The following is an 8,877-nucleotide window of genomic DNA, read 5'->3' as shown; positions in this document are numbered from 1 at the left end:
TACTGTGTGCTCGAAGAGCTAATCATTTGTGGAATGGAAGGCACCATGGGCAGAGCTCTGGGGGGTGGGGGAGAGGACAGCCACATTCCAAGAGGCAGAAAGAAAGAGCAGAACCGCAGCATCAATGAAAGTGACCATTTGGGGCCAGGTAGTGCCCATCCCCAAGGCTACGCAGATAGCTGCAAGGTCACCTGTTGAGAAGACTGACCCTCTAGGGACCTGAGAAACATCTAGAATGGTGATAATCACAGGATGAGAGGTGACAGAGGGAAGCGCCTTTTGGAGTCCCTGTCATGAGCTCACACAGTCAGAAACATAAATGATACATTGTGTCGTCTCGAGATGTCAGAATTTGTTGCCTAACAATAAATTCACAACTGTGTGTAAGTGGAGCGGTTTGTCAGATTACCCCTCCCACCATGCTCTCCTTGATAGGCAAACACAAGCTGTCATTCAGTCTTAGTTATTAATATTAACTTTCAGATTATTTAGTGCACACAGTAAATGTGTGCTTTCATGACACGTATATGTTATAGATTGGATACAAAAGGGTTAAAGAGGCAAAGAGTTTCAAAGAGGCCTGAGACACAGAGCTGGGAAACTGATAGCCATTCTGACTCTGGGGGGGGGGGGTGGGGGATGTCAGAGCAGCTGGCTCTCCGGAGAGGGCCTGCAGCTGCTGCTGTACTGTCCAGCTGCAAGGCCAGAACTGAAGTGCTGAGCTGGGTCCAGCTGTAGATGTGGCAGGGCAGGAGTGGGCATGGAGTCTCTGGAGTCTCTGAGGGGCGTGGGTGGAAGGACAGCGGATCTAGACTGGATCTGAAGAGAGACAACCTGAGTAGGCTGTGCAGTGGAGCTGAGGGAAGCTGAGGGAGGCTCCAGTGCAGGAAGCAGCAGGGAGCTCTCTGCTGTCTGTCAGCTGATATGCACATCAGGGGGTCAGTAGGGGCTGTCGCCAAGTTCCTGTGAGACAGCTACGCCATTTTCTTGTATGTCCAGTAAGTTCTTGGCCTGGTTTCCTGCTATGGTTTCAATAAGCTCCTGTGCCTAACTACTTTACCCTAGTAGAATCATCCGATGGCCCCTCTCTACTCGCAGAGTGTCGTTTTTCAGTGTGTATTTCCTGACCCGTGCCAGACAGATACACAACCATCCTCCCTTCTCAAAATGGATCCTGAACTGTTTGTAAAATGGAATCTTTCAGGACAAGGCAAGTCTGAAAAGCCATTGTTTTACAATCCCATAATATAAATTAATTTAGGGCAGAGCCCAGCTGGATCTCACCAGTACCCACCAGGGAGCCTCAGAGCCTTGTGACAACTGTTCTTACCCTTGTGGCACCAGCTGCACTGCTTGGGGTGAAAGGGACCATCACCATCATCTTCATTTGGGTACTGACTCTGTTCCAGATACTAAGTACTAGTATTTTTCAAGAAAGTATAGAAGCCTTTCTGGTTTGTGAATTATTCCTGGGAGAGAGCTGAGGTACTCAAGAAGGAAACTGGAGGCCCCTGTGTAATTCCCACCAGGCTGAAAGTGCACAGGCCAAGAAGTCTTCTAGAGAGACGGGGCTCATGGTGGCACAGAGGTCGGCTGGAGAAAGACAGGCTCAATCTAGAGAGTATAGTGGAAGAAGGGCAGAAAGGATGGAGAGGCTGTGGTTAACTACTGCTGAGAGGGACCAGAGGGGGAACTAAATGCACAGAAGAGAGCAGTGGACCCTGAAATGGAGGAGGGAGACAAAGCAGAAGGAGAGATTGGCCTTAAGTAAGCGCTCCTGGGGCAGGCGTAGGGACCTCTTCCATTCCAGTCATGGTTCCTTGGTGTCAGGTGAGACACTGGCTGCGTGCACACCGTTTCCCTATCTTATTCTTTACTGTCTGTATTTGAAATGGAAACTGTTTGTTTGTTTGTTTGTTTGTTTGTGAGACAGGATTTCTTTGTATAGCCCTAGCTGTCCTGGAACTCGCTCTGTAGACTAGGCTGGCCTTGAACTCGCCGAGATCCACTTGCCTCTGCCTAGGGTTAAAGGCATGTGCTACCACTGCCTGGCTGAAATGTAAACCTTTAAAAACTATGTGCGGTCAGCTTTCAAAATGAGGTCAGCTTATGAAGAGAACAGGTTTATTCCGGCTCACTGTGTTGGAGGCTCACCATGATCTGCTCATCTGTCGCTGTGGGCCTGGGGTGAGCGGAATGGCGAAAGCACGTGGAGAAGATGAATCCCTTCCTCATTTCACTGTGAGCCAAATAACACAGGGAAAAGGAAAGTCCCCGTCCTGGGTACCAGTCAGTAACAGCACCCTGTCCTACATCCAGCAGCAGCACTTTGGGGCCAACCCTTACCACACAGGGTTAGGGGAAATGCTCAAAATCCAAACCTTTGTCTACCAAAAGGCAGTTTCAAGGCCCAGAGCTGTAATCTTAGCACTTAGGAGGCTGAGGCAGGAGGACTGTGATTTCTAGTCTTGGGGAGCTCAGAAAGACCCTCCTCAAAAACAAAGTGTTGGTATGTGGAGCAACTGTTGAAAAGTTGAAAAGGACCCTTGGAACGAAAGACTCTCACAGAGCTGATAAAAGTGTCAATGCAGAAGACACCAAGAATCCTTCAGCCAATACCCAGCCCTAAAATACAGAGGCCTGGGGCTGGAGAAATGGCCTAGTGGTTAAGAATGCCCGCTGCTCACATAGAAAGACCAGAGTTCACTCCCAGCACTTACATATTCAAACAGGATGGTCAGTGAGGCTTGCTGGTTTCCAGCCTAGAAGACACCTTCATCAAAGCAACAAGGTAGAGAGTTGGGGAGAGGTGGACCCTCAATACCCTGCACGCACCCCCATGCACACATGTGTGTACCTCATGTGCACACTTGCACACATACACACACAACTTCTATTTTCCCAAATAAAATATACAAATGACTAATGAGCACAGTCCATTCATATCCAAGGGAAACAGGCGAGACGGCTCAGAGCTTGCCAACAGACGCATCTGCAGGACCCAGGCACTGAAAAGATAGAACTGGCTCCCACAAGCTCTCCTCCCACCTCTATAGGTGGCCTATTGTATCCCCTGGGTGCAGGAAGGTAAAGGGAAAGATGTTGCAAAGGGCCAAAGAATAGAAACACCCCAAGCAAGGGTTGAGTCCATCAGCTACTGAGTAGGCTGGCCTTGAACTCACGGAGATCCACTTGCCTCTGCCTAGAATCAGAATGTGCCAGTGCTGATACACACTACAGCATGGTGAACCCTGAATGTCTTTATGACACTGGGGATCAAACTCGGGGCTTCAAGCTTGCCAGGCAAGTTTTCTTCCACTAAGCTGTCCCCTTATTCCAGATGTGTTAAGGGAGAGAAGCCAGTCATGAAAGACCACATGGTACGGGGTTGTGTTTGCACGACAGCCATGGCAGAGGACCTGTCTGGACATCAAGAACTGCTCACCTAGAGCTGGAGGAGGTTTGAGAGTGGGGAGTTGGTCACTCAGGGTTTCCGTTGCTGTGGTAAACACCATAGCCAAAAGCAACTTAGGGAGGAAAGGGCTTATTTCAGCTTACACTTCCAGGTCACAGTTCATCAATGAGGGATGTCAAGCAGGAATTCAAGCAGAAATGAGAGGCAGGCAATGATGCAGAAGCCAGGGAGGGATGCTGCTTACTGACTGACTTTCTCCCTATGGTTTGCCCAGCCTGCTTTCTTTTGCTACCTAGGATCACATGCCTAGGGGTAGCATCATGCCCAGAGCATGGTCCTTCCATCATCAATCACTAATTAAGAAAATACTGGGGGTGGGGGGCTGGAGAGATGGCTCAGCGGTTAAGAGTACTGACTGCTATTCCGAAGGTCCTTAGTTCAAATCCCAGTAACCACATGGTGGCTCACAACCATCTGTCATGGGATCTGATACACTCTTCGGGTGTGTCTGAAGACAGCTACAGTGTACTCACATATAATAAATAAATAAATCTTTAAAAAAAGAAAAGAAAAAGAAAATACTTGGGCTGGAGAGATGGCTCAGTGGTTAAGAGCACTGACTGCTCTTGCAGGGGTCCTGAGTTCAATTCCCAGCAACCACATGGTGGTTCATGACCATCTGTAATGGGATCTGGTGCCCTCTTCTGATGTGTCTGAAGACAACGTCAGACATAAAATAAAATTAATTAATTAATTAAAAACCTTTTAAAAAGAAAAGAAAATACCCCCACAGTGGCCTCATTGGAGGTGTGGCCTTGTTAGAGGAAGTGGGTCACTGTCAAAGCAGGGCTGCAAGGTCTCATATATGTGCTCAAGTTCCACCAGTGTGATCCAGACCCTCCTCCTGACTGCCTGTGGGTCAAGAAGTAGAACTCGGGTGGGAGGGGGAGCTGTGTGAGGGTGGGGCTAGGAGGAGGGGCTGCAATCTGGATGTAATAAATAAATGTGAATAAATAAATTAATTAATGGAAAAAACAAACAAACAAAAAAGTAGCAGCACTCTTGGCTTCTCCAGTACCATGCCTGCCTGCATGCTGAATGGACCGGTTCTCATGTAGCCCAGGCTAATGGATTGAACCTCTGAACCTGTAAGCTAGCCTCAGTGAAGTGTTGTCCTTTATAGAGCTGTGCTGGTCATGGTGTCTGCTCACAGCAGTAAAGCCCTAAGTAAAACAGAGTGGCTGGGAAGATGGCTCAGCTGATGATGTACTTGTTGTGTATGGGAATCCCAGCGCCTGGAGCTAGAGGCAGGAGGATCCCTGGAGCTCACTGGCAGCCAGTCAAGGCCAAGTCAGGGAGCCCCAGGTTCGGCGAGGGGCCCTGCCTCAAAACTTAAGACAAAGAGGGACTGAGGAAAACTGTGTCAGCCTCTGGCTCCTACACACATGTGCTTGTGCCCAGTCACCTGCATAAACCTGTGCTCGCTCACGTGCTGGGATTCCTGCAAGCATCTCGGTTGGCAGGGAAATGATTCTTCAACTCCGTGTGGAGCAGTTAAGCACATTTACATTTAAGCACAGTAAAACTTTAGGGACAAATTTCCACATGACAACTACAATAAAGATTACGGTTGGCCATGTAAGCACTTCCCTGCTAAGTACGTCTATATAACAAATCACCTGTGACCTTCACCATAAGAGCGAGTTCTGGTGACTGATAAACAGTGTTCAACATTAGGGCCTAAAAGGAATGTTCAGGATTTGGGGATCCAGGAGGAGGCTGGTTCCACAGAATAACAAAAGATCCCCAGGTTGTTAGACAGCACCCATTCCAGCCTTCTGGTTCCCCCAATGCTCTCTCTAAGCTGTACCTTTTGCGTACATGTACACATAAAAAAATTCATACTTAGAGTCTGATACATGGTCATCAACCTTTGATACCCGGTATACACATATGGGCATTGCTGGGGTACAGGGGAGCTCAGTACAGAGCCTACTGGCCTTCAGTTAGTCCCAGGGCCTCCCCCAGCTCATTGCCTGTTTCTCACCCCCTCCCCCATTCTTTCAGATTGGCTAGAGGGATCACATCCATTCCTCTCAGTTTCAAAATATAAAAGGAGGCAGCATTAGAAAGCCCACTCTTAGGTTGATGACGAAATCAGCCATAATAACTGACAAACTCAGTTAGTAGGAGCTTGTCACATAGTAGGAGACTCCCGCAGGTGGCCCTCTGACTTGTGCTGTGGGGTGTGTGTGCGTGTGTGTGTGTGTGTGTGTGTGTGTGTGTGTGTGTGTGTGTGTGTGTGTGTGTTTAGTCCAGTCTTGCCGGGCAGTGGTAGTACACACCTTTAATCCCAGTACTGAGGAGACAGAGGCAGGCAGATCTCTGTGAGTTGAAGTTAGCCTGATCTATAAGTCACTTCCAGGATAGCCAGGGCTACATAGAAAAACCTTGTCTCAAACAAACAAACAAAACAACAGCAGGGGTTGGGGATTTAGCTCAGTGGTAGAGCGCTTGCCTAGCAAGCCCAAGGCCCTGGGTTCGGTCCTCAGTTCCGAGAAAACAACAACAACAACAACAACGAAGTCCAGTCTCCTTCATATGGCCACTGGTGGCCCCCCTGGGCACAGGGGTCTAGTCTGCACATGCGCAGGACTCTCTGTGGTGACCCACATCCAGCCCTGGAGTGTCAGCTCTTTCTGGTCTCTGACCAGGGTTGTGTTCTGTGGAAGCAAGCCAGCTGGCGAGCCTCCCACTGACCGCCTACCCCAGATTCCCCCTTTATCTCCTGCAGCCTCTTCCCAGGAACTTCCGAGAATGCAGAGCTAACTCTGCAGAAGGCTGCAAAGCTTCCAACACAGAGCTCCCCGTTTTCGGCCAAGAGGTGGTCCTGCTTGCCCTCCCGCTTCTCAAAGCAACCAAAAGCAGACATACAGAACACTCAGAGCAGTCGTTTTCAAGACATCAGGCAATGGGGGAGAGTAATCCCGAGGATGGGGGAAATGAGGTCCAGACCACCGCTGGCCTGAGAGTCTTCCAGACCACAGAGCAGGAAGGGGACGCTGCCCCTGCAGAGTCCAGTGGACTTCCTGAGTGTAGGAAACAGAGTATTTGGGGCAGTGAGGTGGCTGCTGTCGGTAGGACAGAGTGGTAAAGAGAGATCCCCCAAGTGCGTGTTCCGTGCAGGAGGGTCCCTGCTCCAGCAGTCATTATTATTATTACATCCCACACGTTGAAGGGGGCAGTGTGTGCTCAGTGACAGAGGATGTATCCATGGGAGGCTCTGGGGTCAAAGCTCAGACCCCATCCTCCCTCCCTCCCAAAAGATTGAGCCAGAGATAAGAACGATGTCTGAAGTTAAGCAACAGCTCTGGGTGGGATTGACAGCGTTACAGAAGAACACATTCTCAAAAACAGCGCAGTGCAAACCTCAGGGAGTGAAGCAGAAGGAAAAAGATTGGGGTGTGGAGAAGACCATTAAAAATACAGTAAACGCAAAGAAAGCCATTGACCCAGAGCGACTTCAACCAGTGTGAACAGTGTTACTAGGAGCTTTGGGAAAGAGAACAGAGCGGGGAGAACCATTAGAGGATTTGTGGTAGAAAGTTACCGCATTGGATGATAAAAGTTAAACTCCAGAGCTCCAAAGATTTCTTTGAACTTCCAGCACAAGAAGCCAGAAAACCGGGCCAGCAAAGACTGACCGCCACACTTGATGACAAGAGTCTAGTCGCCGGGACTCACACACTAAGAGGGATCTGACTGGCATTCACTCACACACACATACACATAAGTAATAAGAATAAGACTGTGTGGGGGCTGGAGAAATGAATTAGCCGTTAAGAGCGCCGACTGCGGGGCTGGAGAGATGGCTCAGCCGTTCAGAGCGCCGACTGCTCTTGTGGAGGGCCTGGGTTTGGCTCCAGCCTCCATCTGATGGCTCCCAACCGTCTACAGATCTAGTCATATACAGAGGATCTGATGTCCTCTCCTGACCCCCATGGGCACCAGGCATGCACACAGCACACACATGCATGCAAGTATGACACTCGTGAACAAACATGGGTGTATAAATGCATACGTGTGTGAATAATATTAATAGTAATAATATTAGGCCTGCAAGGTGATTCATCAGGTAAAGGCATTTGCTACTAAGCTTGAAGACCTTAGTGCAGTCTCTAGACTCAGGTAGCGTCTCCCACAAGCTGTCCTCTGACCTCTAACACACACTTTGACTTGCATTTACCCAACTCCAAGTAAATAAGTGGTTTTTGGTTTGTTGGTTTGGTTGGTTGATTGGTTGATTGGTTGGTTGGTTGGTTGGTTGGTTTTGCTTTTGCTTTTGCTTTGTTTTTCCATGACAGGGTTCTATGTAGCTCTGGCTGCCCTAGAACTCTCTCTGTAGACCAGGCCAGCCTCTGACTAACAAGATCCATCCGCCTCTGTCTCCCAAGAGCTGGGACCATGTGTCACTGCTTACTTAGCCCAAATAAATAGTGTAAACAATTTTTAAAGAAACGACCCAGTCCAGGTTTGTGATGCACACCTGTCACCCTAGCACTGGAGAGACAGGGTTTAAGCAGCTTGATCTAGATCCTGAGTTCCAGGCCTGCTGAGGTTCCATACTGAGATCCTGTCTCAAAAGAAAGGGAAAAAAAAACAAACAAAAACTCAGAAGAAACAACTCGGAAGTCACTAGTTCACTATCTGGACAGTGGTGATTGTTTCCCAAGTGTGTGCATCTGTCAAAACACATCCACATTCCATCCCAGACACAGTGTCTCCCACTCTTCATACGACCAGGCAGACACAGGATGGCTTCTGGTTAGAAAGACTATGTGCAAGAGACCGTGTGCCAGCATGTAGGACAGAAGCTGTTAGCGTGAGAGTGTCCATGTGTGTTCACACAAAGTGAGAATGTGCTTGCATGTCTGAATGCATGCATGCTCGAGGGCTTCTGTGAGAGTGTGCATAATACATGTGTGCACATGTGCATGTTTGTGCGCATGTGCATGAGAGTATGAAAGCATGTTTGTATGCACACGTGCATCTGAAGATCCGTGTGCGTTTATGTGAGTGGGTGAGCACATGTGTGTAAAGTCCTATGTGTCCGAGTGGGAGGGTCTAGGAAGGAGCCTGAGAACAGCTTCTGCTTTTACTCATTCCAGAAGCCCTCACAGCCCACAGAACAATGCTGTGGCTTGCTCTCTGTGGAGGTTCTGAGCACAGCTTCATGCTGCTAGGTGCTCAGAGTTTTCTCTCTGTGCTCAGTGTCCTCTGCTGAGAGCCAGGGCAGCAGAGGCACCATCGTCACCATGCCTGCCTTTGCAGCAGAAGGCATGACAGGAATCTTGAGTGGTTGCGGCAGAAAGCTGAGCTCAGTGAGCACGAGGCAGAAAGGGGCTTTGCTAACAGGATACTGAGGGCAAGCAAGGAGAGTGTCTGGTGACCCAGAGGACAAG

Source organism: Rattus norvegicus, chromosome 4 (assembly GCF_036323735.1).
Source record: "Rattus norvegicus strain BN/NHsdMcwi chromosome 4, GRCr8, whole genome shotgun sequence".
NCBI classification, from domain to species: domain Eukaryota; kingdom Metazoa; phylum Chordata; class Mammalia; order Rodentia; family Muridae; genus Rattus; species Rattus norvegicus.
This window is presented reverse-complemented; position numbering follows the sequence as displayed.